Genomic DNA, 17,272 nt, shown 5'->3' on the forward strand with positions numbered 1-17,272 from the left:
TGTTTTGTTTTCCGGTTTTTATTCACACCACATGTTCCCGCTGCAGCTCCTCCCATTACGTGTTGCTGCACTACCTTCTGGGGCATGTAGGCACCACATTGCAGGTAATATTTGGCTTTAAGTAAGTTCAATGCATATTTACAACATTTGAGCATATTCAAATCCTTTAGTAGGTGGGGGGTTTGTCATTTGGCGAGTTTTGTTCGCATCTAGAGAGAGGTGCCGTCAGAGCAGATCAGTTCAGCTCCCAGCCTCTCCTTGTTTAGCTGGAGATGGTGCTTCTTCCAAGGCAGGAACCGGCCGTGTGTTTCGATATTCATCACAAATGCCCCAAGCATTTTGAAGAGCAACACAACCTCTCTCTCACTATCCGGCATTGTGTGCAGCTTGCCAAAATCGTCCCTCTTTTGTTAATGTTTGCCAACGCGTTTCAAGGCACTCAGGCCCCTTCTTCATGGGCGGCTCATAAATACCATTGAAGCCTGCAGTGTTTTGTTTTCCGGTTTTTATTCACACCACATGTTCCCGCTGCAGCTCCTCCCATTACGTCTTGCTGCGCTACCTTCTGGGGCATGTAGGCACCACATTGCAGGTAATATTTGGCTTTAAGTGAGTTCAAAGCATATTTACAACATTTGAGCATATTAAAATCCTTTAGTAGGTGGGGGGTTTGTCAGTTGGCGAGTTTCGTTCGCATCTAGAGAGAGGTGCCGTCAGAGCGGATCAGTTCAGCTACCAGCCTCTCCTTGCTTAGCTGGAGATGGTGCTTCTTCCACGGCAGGGACCGGCCGTGTGTTTCGATATTCATCACAAATGCCCCAAGCATTTTGAAGAGCAACACGACCTCTCTCTCACCATCCAACATTGTGTGCAGCTCGCCAAAATCGTCCCTCTTTTGTTAATGTTTGCCAACTCGTTTCAAGGCATTCAGGCCCCTTCTTCATGGGCGGCTCATAAATACCATTGAAGCCTTCAATGCTTGGGGCATTTGTGATGAATATCGAAACACATATTTTTTTAGTTTTATATAGCGCAAACTAGACCTGAAGATATTGGGTATCAGAGCACTTTACATAGCACCAGTTTTGTTAAATGAGGACACATTCACTTTTGTTAGGCAGGGGGAGATTAAGAGATTTGCCCAGAATCACAGGATGTTGAGCGTCGTTCCCGAGACACGAACCAGGTTCTCCAGCTCCAACATCAAACACTCTAGCAGTAAGGCTACATCCTCTCACCCATACTCTTCAATTTATTCTTTGAACCATTAGCAAATGCTTTGAACTCCGTGAACATTCTTTTTCATATGTATGCGGATGACACTCAACTTTAACTGAAAATCACCTCCCCTGAAGACTTCATCTCACTCAACTCCATCCTGATGAACACTCAAAACTGGCTCACTGACAACTATCTCATGCTCAACACCTCCAAAACAGAATTCCTTTTCGTCATTTGCAAGATTGACCTTGGGATGAAACACCTCACACCCTTCAACTGCTTCCCCTACATTATTGAGTCAGATAAATCCCTCGGAATCACACTGGACATGCACTTGAATATGACGAACCATATCAATAATTCAACCAAGGGAGCTAAACATCAGTTGAGTATACTAAGGAATCTCAATCTATTCCTTCCACTGTAGGACTTCAAATTGGTGGTACAAGCACTAGTTTCGTCAAGATTAGACTACGGTAGTTCCATGCTCTCTGGTCTCCCCACACAGCCAGATTGATTACTGGGACAAAAAGCAAGATAATTTTTTTGTTATTGCACTACGTCTGTGCAATTTGACGGCCATATTTGTTTCTTTTTTGGTGAAAGGTAAGGAGTAAATAACTTATGTTTTGGGAAATCCTTTATTCTTGGTGTGTTCTTGTTTGTTTTCAAAAAGTCTTCAGAAAACTTTTGATAGTACTTTGATTGCTTCAGTTACTTTGATATTAATTACGCATTAACTCAGTAAGTAACAATAAAGCCTCAAAATGGCTAATGACATTCTAGTGAAGTATGCCGAATTGGATAAAAAACTGATACTGGACACAATTGAAAATATTAAAGCAGAGGTTAAAAAAGAAAAATACCAATATTTCTTATTTTAACTGTGGATTACATGAAAGAAAGACTGAAGAAATTGGAAGAAATGATTAAGACCTGGAAGGCTCAAAAATTCTGAGAAAGATAAGGCGGTCTATGATCAAGGACAAATATATATTTTTTCCAAATTTTTTGATAACTTAAGGATCTGAGCCATGATTCCAGTTCAAAGGTGGACATGGTCATAGAGGAGCAGGCAATTGGGGGCAGAAGGGGGAGTCCCTACTGTCATGGATTAATGCCTTTTTTTAAGAATAGTCAGACGTCTAAACCTGCGTTGAAAAAACCGAGAACTAAATTACCAGAAAACAGGCAAGAAGGAGACGTGTTGGAAAGAAAAGCTCAGGCAATGAAATGAAATGAAATAGTGTATTTGACATAGTGCATAGCTACTCAGACTAGAGTGTCCTGGTGCGTGATAGTGGTAAGAAACGTGAGTTAAAGGACCGATTAGGTATTGAAAAGCCAGGTTTTTAGGATCTTCCTGAAGGATAGTAGGTCTGTGGTTAGTCTCAGAGGCTCAGGGATGCTGTTCCATAATTTTGTGCCAAAAAAGCCGAAGGATGTGCCTCCCATGCGGGCACAGCATATTTTGGGCACGGTGGCCAGGTTGGCATTAGAAGATCTTAGGGGTCTAGATGTTATGTAGCAATTAATGTGCTTATTCAGGTAGCCAGCACCTAAACTGTAGAAAGCTTTAAAGAAGATAATCATAGCTTTGAAGTCAATCTGTTCTATTATGCGTAGCCAGTGTAGAGATTTTAAATAGGGGTCATACTTGGGATGGCTCTGGCCACCGCATTTTGTTCCACTTGTAGGTGCTGGATAAAGATATTTGGGAAGGCGGACGTACAAACTGTTGATATAGTCAAGTTTTGACGTCACCAGAGCCTGCACCACGATCTTTCTGCTATCAAGCAGTAGCAGCGGCAGGGAGTTTTTTAACATGCAGTGCATACCAAAGCAAGTGCCTGTGAGATGTTGTCAAGAGAGCACATGGAGAGTGTGTTGTCAATGGTAAATCCTAGGTTTTTTACTTACTCCTTTGCTGTGGGCAGGGGCTGCAGATTTTTGGCCACTAAGAGCTCCAGTCAAGCGTTTCCGGTTTTCCAAAGAAAACAACTTCAATTTTGTCATGGTTACACTTCAACTGATTTATCTTGAGCCAAGTAAAAACCTTTATGAGGCAAGACCTAATCACTGCCCCATCAAAGTTGATTCCTTTATCACATGTAAAAATCAACTGAGTTTCATCAGTGTAGGAGACAATTTTGGCACCCTCTTCCTCTATCCAAGTGCAAGGGGAGATAGATATATGTTAAAAGGGTTGGATTGAGAATTGAGCCCTGAGGGGCACCCACATTCATGGCCGGAACAGGGGATAAGAAAGGGGGGAGCCAGATGTCCTGAGATCTGTTGTCCAGGAAAGAGGACATCCATGTTAGTCAGTCTCCCTCAGGCCGGTGTTACCAAGCCTATCCAAGAGCCTCTCATGAGGAACCAGTATCAAACGCCACCAACAGATTGAGTAGTATCAGAACAGCCTTGCCTCCCTGGTCCAGCTTACCCTTGATGAATTCAGCCACTTCCATGATTTTACTATGCGGGCGTCCATGTTGGTGCTGCCAGACAGCTCTGTAGAAGAACGACCGAGGGCATCCGTTAATATCGGGGTGGATATATTATAGAACGCCATATAATTAGGGTCCCTTTGCCCTGAGTAAGCCCGGGGGCTGTGGCAGAGTTGAGAATGATGAATTGAATAGGAGGTGGTCTGACCAGGTAATAGGTAGAGGAAGGCTTGCTGATATGTCATAGTTCTGAAAAATTTGGTCTAGGATATGACCCATCTCATGGGTGGGCGAAAACATTTTGGGAAACATATTGCAGACCAGCAGAATCTCCAGGAAGGAGGTTGTTAAAGGGTCATGTTCTTTATCCATATGTGTATTGAAAACTCCCAGAATAAGGTAGTTGTTATATTTTAGGGCCAGTGAAGTGGTGGTTGTATTGAGCGTAGTGATAACGTTTCTAATTACACCAGGTGGTCTGTAAATATGGAAGCCTGCAATGCTTTGATGGGGCGATAAGGTCCAACGGAACCCTAAGGACTCTGCACCCTCAATGTTTTCCATCGAAATGGGAGATTTATCCAGTTTTTGGTTGTGAATTATGGGGACATCGCCCCCTTCCCACTGGGTCAGTCCCTCTTAAGGATTTTGTGACCCGTAGGATGGCCGAGGCGATAGTAGGGTTTGAGGCTTCAGACAGCCAGGTCTCAGTGAGGAATAAAAGGTAAGGCAGTTCGTCTAGAAGTAGGTCACAAATGTGTAGTTCATGTGTTTGCATAAAGAGACAGTTTAAAAGAGTGGCCTTTAGGGCCTCTGTTTTTTTTTATATTCTTACGCTTAGTTTTGAGAGTAAGGATCCCGGGTGCCAGTTTTCTGAGCTGGAGGAGAGACCAGCTGCACTCTTTGCATTGAAAACTGCCCTCAGAATTAGGATCAGCTACTTTGCACTGACCTAGTGGTAGCTGCCTAAGGCTGAGCAGATTTTCTGTATTATAATGCAGTGGAAGAGTCTTGTTAGTGGGGAATTGAGCAGCATAGCCGGCGCTGGACGCTGACGGCCGCAGACAGGCTTGACATTGGCACACCATCGGCAAACCAGTGGTGCGCCCGCCGCATGCATCTGGTTCAGGCATCCGCTGCGCGTATCCATTTGCATCAGGAATAAATAGGTGAATGCCTTCAATGCAAACTGGACCACTAACACAACAGGGGAAGTGGAAGTGAGTGGGTGGAAGTGAGGAGCCCAAAAAATAATACCAGCCCCCCGCATATTCGGCGTATCAGCCACGGAAGACCAGTACTGCGGGAAAAGTGTGCAAACACAACAGGTGATGGACCGAATGTGGATCAATGTCACACACTCACCCCAGTCCAAAGATCTGGGCCCAAATCCATCGTTATTTTGCACTCCACACCACCCTGGGTTAGACAATGGCGATATGCAAATCAGCTCTGACCCTGTGCCCCATGGGAACAGTCCAGTCCGAACTACAAAAGCCATGTCCTTCCCAGAACGGAATCAAGCATCCGAGGACCGGACCGGTTTCGAGGTAACACCTCTCATCAGCCCGGCTAGCTTGACTCCAGTGGTGTGGAGTGCCTGGGACCCACGTCTGGGCATCCCCAGCGCACTTAGGGCGGAATATGCAAACACAACAGGTGATGGACCGAATGTGGATCAATGTCACACACTCACCCCAGTCCAAAGATCTGGGCCCAAATCCATCGTTATTTTGCACTCCACACCACCCTGGGTTAGACAATGGCGATATGCAAATCAGCTCTGACCCTGTGCCCCATGGGAACAGTCCAGTCTGAACTACAAAAGCCATGTCCTTCCCAGAACGGAATCAAGCATCCGAGGACCGGACCGGTTTCGAGGTAACACCTCTCATCAGCCCGGCTAGCTTGACTCCAGTGGTGTGGAGTGCCTGGGACCCACGTCTGGGCATTCCCAGCGCACTTAGGGCGGAATATGCAAACACAACAGGTGATGGACCGAATGTGGATCAATGTCACACACTCACCCCAGTCCAAAGATCTGGGCCCAAATCCATCGTTATTTTGCACTCCACACCACCCTGGGTTAGACAATGGCGATATGCAAATCAGCTCTGACCCTGTGCCCCATGGGAATAGTCCAGTCCGAACTACAAAAGCCATGTCCTTCCCAGAACGGAATCAAGCATCCGAGGACTGGACCGGTTTCGAGGTAACACCTCTCATCAGCCCGGCTAGCTTGACTCCAGTGGTGTGGAGTGCCTGGGACCCACGTCTGGGCATCCCCAGCGCACTTAGGGCGGAATATGCAAACACAACAGGTGATGGACCGAATGTGGATCAATGTCACACACTCACCCCAGTCCAAAGATCTGGGCCCAAATCCATCGTTATTTTGCACTCCACACCACCCTGGGTTAGACAATGGCGATATGCAAATCAGCTCTGACCCTGTGCCCCATGGGAACAGTCCAGTCCGAACTACAAAAGCCATGTTCTTCCCAGAACAGAATCAAGCATCCGAGGACCGGACCGGTTTCGAGGTAACACCTCTCATCAGCCCGGCTAGCTTGACTCCAGTGGCCTGGAGTGCCTGGGACCCACGTCTGGGCATCCCCAGCACACTTAGGGCGGAATATGCAAACACAACAGGTGATGGACCGAATGTGGATCAATGTCGCACACTCACCCCAGTCCAAAGATCAGGGCCCAAATCCATCGTTATTTTGCACTCCACACCACCCTGGGTTAGACAATGGCGATATGCAAATCAGCTCTGACCCTGTGCCCCATGGGAACAGTCCAGTCCGAACTACAAAAGCCATGTCCTTCCCAGAACGGAATCAAGCATCCGAGGACCGGACCGGTTTCGAGGTAACACCTCTCATCAGCCCGGCTAGCTTGACTCCAGTGGTGTGGAGTGCCTGGGACCCACGTCTGGGCATACCGAGCGCACTTAGGGCGGAATATGCAATCACAACAGGTGATGGACCGAATGTGGATCAATGTCACACACTCACCCCAGTCCAAAGATCTGGGCCCAAATCCATCGTTATTTTGCACTCCACACCACCCTGGGTTAGACAATGGTGATATGCAAATCAGCTCTGACCCTGTGCCCCATGGGAACAGTCCAGTCTGAACTACAAAAGCCATGTCCTTCCCAGAACGGAATCAAGCATCCGAGGACCGGACCGGTTTCGAGGTAACACCTCTCATCAGCCCGGCTAGCTTGACTCCAGTGGTGTGGAGTGCCTGGGACCCACGTCTGGGCATCCCCAGCGCACTTAGGGCGGGATATGCAAACACAACAGGTGATGGACCGAATGTGGATCAATGTCACACACTCACCCCAGTCCAAAGATCTGGGCCCAAATCCATCGTTATTTTGCACTTCACACCACCCTGGGTTAGACAATGGCGATATGCAAATCAGCTCTGACCCTGTGCCCCATGGGAACAGTCCAGTCCGAACTAAAAAAGCCATGTCCTTCCCAGAAAGGAATCAAGCATCCGAGGACCGGACCGGTTTCGAGGTAACACCTCTCATCAGCCCGGCTAGCTTGACTCCAGTGGTGTGGAGTGCCTGGGACCCACGTCTGGGCATCCCCAGCGCACTTAGGGCGGAATATGCAAACACAACAGGTGATGGACCGAATGTGGATCAATGTCGCACACTCACCCCAGTCCAAAGATCTGGGCCCAAATCCATCGTTATTTTGCACTCCACACCACCCTGGGTTAGACAATGGCGATATGCAAATCAGCTCTGACCCTGTGCCCCATGGGAACAGTCCAGTCCGAACTACAAAAGCCATGTCCTTCCCAGAACGGAATCAAGCATCCGAGGACCGGACCGGTTTCGAGGTAACACCTCTCATCAGCCCGGCTAGTTTGACTCCAGTGGTGTGGAGTGCCTGGGACCCACGTCTGGGCATCCCCAGCGCACTTAGGGCGGAATATGCAAACACAACAGGTGATGGACCGAATGTGGATCAATGTCACACACTCACCCCAGTCCAAAGATCTGGGCCCAAATCCATCGTTATTTTGCACTCCACACCACCCTGGGTTAGACAATGGCGATATGCAAATCAGCTCTGACCCTGTGCCCCATGGGAACAGTCCAGTCCGAACTAAAAAAGCCATGTCCTTCCCAGAAAGGAATCAAGCATCCGAGGACCGGACCGGTTTTGAGGTAACACCTCTCATCAGCCCGGCTAGCTTGACTCCAGTGGTGTGGAGTGCCTGGGACCCACGTCTGGGCATCCCCAGCGCACTTAGGGCAGAATATGCAAACACAACAGGTGATGGACCGAATGTGGATCAATGTCACACACTCACCCCAGTCCAAAGATCTGGGCCCAAATCCATCGTTATTTTGCACTCTACACCACCCTGGGTTAGACAATGGCGATATGCAAATCAGCTCTGACCCTGTGCCCCATGGGAACAGTCCAGTCCGAACTACAAAAGCCATGTCCTTTCTAGAACGGAATCAAGCATCCCCAGCGCACTTAGGGCGGAATATGCAAACACAACAGGTTGTCCTCGGATGCTTGATTCCGTTCTGGGAAGGACATGGCTTTTGTAGTTCGGACTGGACTGTTCCCATGGGGCACAGGGTCAGAGCTGATTTGCATATCGCCATTGTCTAACCCAGGGTGGTGTGGAGTGCAAAAAAACGATGGATTTTGGCCCAGATCTTTGGACTGGGGTGAGTGTGTGACATTGATCCACATTCGGTCCATCACCTGTTGTGTTTGCATATTCTGCCCTAAGTGCGCTGGGGATGCCCAGACGTGGGTCCCAGGCACTCCACACCACTGGAGTCAAGCTAGCCGGGCTGATGAGAGGTGTTACCTCGAAACCGGTCCGGTCCTCGGATGCTTGATTCCGTTCTGGGAAGGACATGGCTTTTGTAGTTCGGACTGGACTGTTCCCATGGGGCACAGGGTCAGAGCTGATTTGCATATCGCCATTGTCTAACCCAGGGTGGTGTGGAGTGCAAAAAAACGATGGATTTGGGCCCAGATCTTTGGACTGGGGTGAGTGTGTGACATTGATCCACATTCGGTCCATCACCTGTTGTGTTTGCATATTCCGCCCTAAGTGCGCTGGGGATGCCCAGACGTGGGTCCCAGGCACTCCACACCACTGGAGTCAAGCTAGCCGGGCTGATGAGAGGTGTTACCTCGAAACCGGTCCGGTCCTCGGATGCTTGATTCCGTTCTGGGAAGGACATGGCTTTTGTAGTTCGGACTGGACTGTTCCCATGGGGCACAGGGTCAGAGCTGATTTGCATATCGCCATTGTCTAACCCAGGGTGGTGTGGAGTGCAAAAAAACGATGGATTTGGGCCCAGATCTTTGGACTGGGGTGAGTGTGTGACATTGATCCACATTCGGTCCATCACCTGTTGTGTTTGCATATTCCGCCCTAAGTGCGCTGGGGATGCCCAGACGTGGGTCCCAGGCACTCCACACCACTGGAGTCAAGCTAGCCGGGCTGATGAGAGGTGTTACCTCGAAACCGGTCCGGTCCTCGGATGCTTGATTCCGTTCTGGGAAGGACATGGCTTTTGTAGTTCGGACTGGACTGTTCCCATGGGGCACAGGGTCAGAGCTGATTTGCATATCGCCATTGTCTAACCCAGGGTGGTGTGGAGTGCAAAAAAACGATGGATTTGGGCCCAGATCTTTGGACTGGGGTGAGTGTGTGACATTGATCCACATTCAGTCCATCACCTGTTGTGTTTGCATATTCCGCCCTAAGTGCGCTGGGGATGCCCAGACGTGGGTCCCAGGCACTCCACACCACTGGAGTCAAGCTAGCCGGGCTGATGAGAGGTGTTACCTCGAAGCCGGTCCGGTCCTCGGATGCTTGATTCCGTTCTGGGAAGGACATGGCTTTTGTAGTTCGGACTGGACTGTTCCCATGGGGCACAGGGTCAGAGCTGATTTGCATATCGCCATTGTCTAACCCAGGGTGGTGTGGAGTGCAAAAAAACGATGGATTTGGGCCCAGATCTTTGGACTGGGGTGAGTGTGTGACATTGATCCACATTCGGTCCATCACCTGTTGTGTTTGCATATTCCGCCCTAAGTGCGCTGGGGATGCCCAGACGTGGGTCCCAGGCACTCCACACCACTTGAGTCAAGCTAGCCGGGCTGATGAGAGGTGTTACCTCGAAACCGGTCCGGTCCTCGGATGCTTGATTCCGTTCTGGGAAGGACATGGCTTTTGTAGTTCGGACTGGACTGTTCCCATGGGGCACAGGGTCAGAGCTGATTTGCATATCGCCATTGTCTAACCCAGGGTGGTGTGGAGTGCAAAAAAATGATGGATTTGGGCCCAGATCTTTGGACTGGGGTGAGTGTGTGACATTGATCCACATTCGGTCCATCACCTGTTGTGTTTGCATATTCCGCCCTAAGTGCGCTGGGGATGCCCAGACGTGGGTCCCAGGCACTCCACACCACTGGAGTCAAGCTAGCCGGGCTGATGAGAGGTGTTACCTCGAAACCGGTCCGGTCCTCGGATGCTTGATTCCGTTCTGGGAAGGACATGACTTTTGTAGTTCGGACTGGACTGTTCCCATGGGGCACAGGGTCAGAGCTGATTTGCATATCGCCATTGTCTAACCCAGGGTGGTGTGGAGTGCAAAAAAACGATGGATTTGGGCCCAGATCTTTGGACTGGGGTGAGTGTGTGACATTGATCCACATTCGGTCCATCACCTGTTGTGTTTGCATATTCCGCCCTAAGTGCACTGGGGATGCCCAGACGTGGGTCCCAGGCACTCCACACCACTGGAGTCAAGCTAGCCGGGCTGATGAGAGGTGTTACCTCGAAACCGGTCCGGTCCTCGGATGCTTGATTCCGTTCTGGGAAGGACATGGCTTTTGTAGTTCGGACTGGACTGTTCCCATGGGGCACAGGGTCAGAGCTGATTTGCATATCGCCATTGTCTAACCCAGGGTGGTGTGGAGTGCAAAAAAACGATGGATTTGGGCCCAGATCTTTGGACTGGGGTGAGTGTATGACATTGATCCACATTCGGTTAATCACCTGTTGTGTTTGCATATTCCGCCCTAAGTGCGCTGGGGATGCCCAGACGTGGGTCCCAGGCACTCCACACCACTTAAGTCAAGCTAGCCGGGCTGATGAGAGGTGTTACCTCGAAACCGGTACGGTCCTCGGATGCTTGATTCCGTTCTGGGAAGGACATGGCTTTTGTAGTTCGGACTGGACTGTTCCCATGGGGCACAGGGTCAGAGCTGATTTGCATATCGCCATTGTCTAACCCAGGGTGGTGTGGAGTGCAAAAAAACGATGGATTTGGGCCCAGATCTTTGGACTGGGGTGAGTGTGTGACATTGATCCGCATTCGGTCCATCACCTGTTGTGTTTGCATATTCCGCCCTAAGTGCGCTGGGGATGCCCAGACGTGGGTCCCAGGCACTCCACACCACTGGAGTCAAGCTAGCCGGGCTGATGAGAGGTGTTACCTCGAAACCGGTCCGGTCCTCGGATGCTTGATTCCGTTCTGGGAAGGACATGGCTTTTGTAGTTCGGACTGGACTGTTCCCATGGGGCACAGGGTCAGAGCTGATTTGCATATCGCCATTGTCTAACCCAGGGTGGTGTGGAGTGCAAAAAAACGATGTATTTGGGCCCAGATCTTTGGACTGGGGTGAGTGTGTGACATTGATCCACATTCGGTCCATCACCTGTTGTGTTTGCGGGAAAAGTGTGGCAGGGACCGGAGCTACAAAGTAACGAGCAGCTAAGGTTAGGGAAAGTTAAAGTGTAAGTGCGCATAAGTTAGTTCAAAAAGAATAAAAAATATAAAATTAGAAACATATATGTACCATACAATTAAAAGCAATTTGTCATTTATTCATTTAAAAGCTGGGTAAAGCAGAGTTGATCCTACCGCTGTCAGCTGCACGCATCCGTTTGCATCAGGAATAAATAGGCAATGCCTTCAATGCAAACTGGACCACTAATGCAGCAGGGGAAGCGGAAGTGAGTGGGCAGAAGTGAGGAGCTCAAAAATAGGATTACCCCTCCGCAAAATTGGCGTACCAGCCACGGCGGACAAGGACTGCCGGACAAGTGTGGCGGGGGCTGGAGCAGCAAAGTAATGAGCAGTTAAAGTTAGGCAAATGGCAAGCAAAAGAAATTAAAAGAGAATAAGAAAAAGTTGCAAAACAATCATCAATCTGACTGACTTCGCAATAACAAAATGAGGAAGAGAATATTTTTGCACTGGCACTGACATTCTGTCCAGAGAAAGCAATGGACTAAACACAAACAAGAATAGATTTTATTACATTTAAAAAATCTAAAGAATTTAAATGTTTTATGAGATACAGAATGAGATGAATGAAAAAAAGTAAAGAATCGAGCCAAAGGCAACATGACCAATTATTGGTGGCAGATGCAAAATTAATGAAGGATTTACACGAGCTAGAATGTTCAACTATGGGTGTACCTGACACATTACCTATTAAAGAAGAAATCATGAATTTAGGCCTCCATCTATAAGGAGAAGTGCCATCAAATTTCAAACCCAGTTCAATTTTTATACTGTCAATGCCTAGGGATGCCTTGGATATATACAGTGAAATTTCAACTCAGGAATTGAAGAGCTTATATGCAGATTTGGGTCAAAACCAAAAGGAAAAAATGGCCAGAAGAGGAAATATCATGCACAATAGAAAGGAGTGCATGATTAGAAACACTGACAAAGGGGGAAATGTTGTGCACTGGCCCATGAAGAACTATCTAGAGGAGGTAAATAAACAGTTAAATGATGAGACATGCTATTTTAGAGTATCTACCAACACACTATGTACTATGAAGGTAATTAAAAATGAAGAGTTATTAGACAGGAGTAATCAAGGTCTCTTGAATCAAGACTAATATTTGGTGTGGGAAAACGACCATTCAGGAACACCAGTTTTGTTTTGCTAATTCCATAATTCATAAAAATGAACACACCCGCAGGATGTCCAATCATACCAGCATAGGGGATTTTTTTTAGAACACCTCATAGTATGTTGATTATTTTTCAAGAGATTTAGGGCCACATGCATCAACCTATTTAGGAAGTGCAAACGGTGCAAATCGCAAAATTCTGCCGTTTGGGATTCCTAAATAGGTTTCTGGAATGCATCAAGCATTTTTGGTAAAATTGCTATTTTTAGCGAATTCCAAAAATGCGATTGCTTTTAAGGAATCGCAAATTTGCGATTCCTTAAAAGCAATGCATGATTACTTTTAAAATTGCGAATTCGCAATTAGGGGGTTCAAATTACCACGAGGTTGAACCTCGTGGTAATTTGCGAAAATGTGTCAAAATGCTCTAAATTTCATTTTAAAACACTGTCATGTTACAGACACACATGTCCTTAGGACATGTGTGTGCGAAACATGCACTTCAAAATAAATTTCAGGGGTGCAGGGGGAGGTCCTTTGGACCCCCCCTGCACCCATGGAATGCATTAACATTTTGCGAATTCTAATTTGCGAATTCGCAATTCCCATTGATTCCTATGGGCCTTTTGGCCCATAGGAATCAATGGGAATTCGCAAATTGGAATTCGCATAATATTTGCGATTCGGTAAAAATTGCGATTTTTACCGAATCGCAAATTTTATGCAATTTCAATCATGCATCCGGTTTGCGATTCCTTATTTGCGATTCCTTAAAAATCGTAAATAAGGAATCGCAAAAACGGACTTTGATGCATGAGGCCCTTCGTACAAAATCTTCCTTCATTTGTCAAGGTACAGGAGACTTTTTGATTTGTTTTACATTTCATGAGAAAGTGACTATAGAGATGACAACACTGTCCACAAGATAAGGATGAATTAACAGCCTTAGAGCACTTTCCTAGCAAAACACCATTAAAGCTATGGAAGCAAACATAAACCTTACTTTGCATGGTGTAAAAGTGTTTGGTCAATAATGAACTTTTCCAACAATTCAGACGTACAGCAATGGGCACCTGATTTATCCCCAGCTATGCTAATTTACAGATGGGCTGGAGGGAAGAGCAGGTGCTGCAAAATGAATATCAAAATGAATCGTTTGAATGTGTGATCATTTGTTCCGGATATATCAATGACCTATTTGTGCATGCGGTCAACTGAAAGTGCAAAAACTTGTAAATAGGATTGATGAAAACTCTTTGCATCACTTTTCCAGCACTGTAAGCATAGAGGATTTACATTTCCTGGATTTAACTGTCTATGTAAATAACAATAAGCTTGAAAGTATATTGAGAGCAAATTATTTAGACAACCAACTGTAGGTAACACAGCACTACATGGTACTAGCTTTCACCCCAGTAACTTAAATTGGAGGATGAGAAGAAATTGTAGAGAACAAGAAAAAGAAAAAGACAAAGCACTAACTGAGTTAGCAGAACAATTCAAAGATAAGGGATGCTCCCAGGAAGTAATAGAGAGTGGTAGAATGAAGGCAAACTGTGAAACAAGGGATCAGAGCTATCTCCCAATTTGGCTAATTACAATCTTTGGCAAAACAGGAAGGAGCACTATGTAAAATGATATAACAATATTGGCACTTAGTAAAGAGTGATACAGTGATTGATGTATTAGCCCCAAAGAGACCAGGAGTTACCTTTAGACTGGCAAGATCAATGAAACATGATTTAGTGAAAAGTAGCCCAGAGGTTACAACAAAAGAAACTTGGGGCCCCATTAGGATGACGGGCGGATCGCCTCTGCCGGCCTGGCGGGGGCGATCCGCCCGCCATCCGTGCCAGAATGACCCCCTGCCATAATATTATGGCCGGGGGGTCCACGATGGACGGAAAGGCCATCCGCCGCTTTTCCGCCCTGGGCGCCTTGTGACCGGGCGGAAAAGGGTTCCATATGGTGACGGTGTCTATCAGACACCGCCAGCTATATTAGAATGGGTATTTTCCAATGCCTTTCTGTGGCGGCAGCATGCAGAGTCTGCTTAGGGGGCCGTTGTGGGCCCCCAGGGACTGCGAGGGGTGGGGGGTACACATGGGGGGTACCTATGGTACCCCCCAGCAGTTCCATGCACAACATGGCAGGCACCGCGCAGTGCCTGCCATGTTGTGCATGGAAGTGCACAGCATGCCGTCCTGGCATTGTGGCGGGCGGTGCTGAGTGCACCGCCCGCTACAATGTCAGAAATGCTGGATGCGCCCGCCATTGTGGCGGGCGCATCCTAATTGCAGGCACGGGAACCCCGCCCTTATGGAGGGCGGTCACTATATACGATGGGACTTTGTCTGCCCGTCATCCTAATGGGCCCCTTGGTTGGGGGAAAGTCAAGTCTTTATGAAATGCAAAGGATGTCAATATGGTAAAAATGCAAAGAAATATCGGTCACCATTCCACAGTCTTCCAAGGGAAATAAAAGGGTAATTTCACTGCAAAAGTGATTATGCTGTATATATTCTTAAATGTCCGTGCAAATGAATGTTCGTGGGGAGCACAAATCTACTGGTGCATGAAAGAATTCTGCAACATATAAGAGCAGTGAGGAATAAGGATAGAAGCTATACAGTTACCCACCATTTTCAGAAAAGCATAACAGTGATGGCAAATGATTTAAGTATTTTGTAATCGATACGATATCTGAGAACAGTAGAGGGGGAACTAGGACAAAAATAACAATAAATGTGAATCTGAAAATATATTAGTACTGAATACCAAGGATCCCATGGGATTGATCATGGAGGAAGAATTCCACACATGTGTAGGCTGTTCACTCTTTTTTCTATTAGCTGAAATGAGAGATGTTTAAACCCTAATTAGAGTTCAGTCTCACTTTTAGTGTAAGATTGGAAGAATTGGAAGTTGCCAGTTGTTGAATAAGATGAGTTTTTTTTATTCAGCACTTAGGATTTGCACTCAGGCACTTTAAATATTTGGCTCTTTCGAAAACAGAGTGTGGTACCTGGCGCAAGCTGGTGCTACAAATTTGTGATCCACATTGATTATTAGGTACTGGGTGACAAGTTGATTATATATTTAAGCTATATCAAGGGGATAAAATGATACATAAAGTATGGCTCACAAGGGCGTAATATGTCTGTATAATATGGGATGTTCACAGCTAATACTATAACAAGTAAATAGAATTTTAAATTTGCACTCAAAAGAGTATTGCCGGATATTACGAAATTGTAGCCCACTTGGACATGATTGGTTTGAACATCACATTTTTCAGTTTAGATTAATATTTTAATGAGAACATAAGGTATTCAGTTTGTTCCATTTTTACTGGTGTATTGTTAAATATAAACACCTTAAATGAACAATTAAAGGGTTAAAAATAGAATTGTCCATTTTGAACAGTGACATTTTTTATAAAATATAAGGTATTCAGTTTGTACCAGTTTTATCAATACATTGTAAGTTTAAGCACCGTAAATGGACAAAAAGTCTGTTTTAATTCTCTATGGTCATTAAAAGCCTGAGTGTACCCAAGATGGAGCTACTCATCGTTATCAAGGCTGAGGGGCAACCAAACAGCATCAAAAGGCAGCAATGCAATGAAGGAGATTCACATGACTCTGCTGCAAATATTAGTGCAGGTAAACAGATGAAAACCTTAGATCTGACATACATGCCTTTGAGCAGCCCCCTGTCTGTCACAGCAATGCTGCCTACTGCAGGAGGCAAGGAGCTGGATGGGACCATGGTGGCCTTGAGGCTCCCACCAAGGTCACGGGGAAAAGAGCAGAAATAGACAACATAAAAGTGAGAAACAAGCAGAAAGAGGCAGAATAAATGTCAGAAATTATCAGAAAAAGGTAAAATAAAGGTCAGCAACAACCAGAATAGGGTCAAAATAAAGGTCAGAATTGAGCAACAAGAGGGAAAATAGATCTCAGCAACGAGCAGAAAAAGGCAAAATAGTGGTCAGAAACAAGCAGAAAGAGGCAAAATAAAGGCCAGCAAAGAGGCAAAATAGAGTTCAGAAACAAGCAGAAAGGAATCACTGACAGAATATCGATGACCAGAATATTGACGACAAAAATATCGGACCCGAACTATTGATGTCCAGAATGTTGAAGTATTATCTACATATTGGTAAATACAAAAATATCGAGAAAAAAAAATATTGTTGCTTAAAATATGATTGTTAAAAATATTGTTTTTTTGATATTCAAAAAATAATGTAAAATGAATTAAATAATACATATATGTAAAATAAACATTGTTAGTATTATTAGAAAATGTTACAAATTATAATTAATCCATGTAATGTAATGTAAAAATAAAATAAACATACATACATATAAAATATAATATATTCATGTATTTAATAATATTCACAAATAATTATTGTAATAAATTATACATTGTTACAAACATATTCAAATATATAAATACATATATATATATATATATATATATATATATATATATATATATATATATATATATATATATACGTTGGCTGGTGGGAGGAGCAGGTGCTCAAAAAAGACTATTTTGCTATATATGAGGAAAACATCGTACAATATTACAGGTTCATCGATGACATTTTCATCGTGTGGAGGGGTAGTAAAGACAAAGCA

The 17,272-nt window shown here is 45.8% G+C and overlaps 1 protein-coding gene across 50 annotated transcripts in view; it reads right to left on the reverse strand.

Moving 5' to 3' along the window:
• LOC147708230 (uncharacterized) overlaps positions 1-17,272 on the reverse strand; it is a 2,035,583-nt gene that overhangs the window by 1,554,814 nt on the left and 463,497 nt on the right. The window lies entirely within an intron of this gene.

The sequence above is a fragment of the Lissotriton vulgaris genome, chromosome 6, assembly GCF_964263255.1.
Source record: "Lissotriton vulgaris chromosome 6, aLisVul1.2, whole genome shotgun sequence".
NCBI lineage: Eukaryota > Metazoa > Chordata > Amphibia > Caudata > Salamandridae > Lissotriton > Lissotriton vulgaris.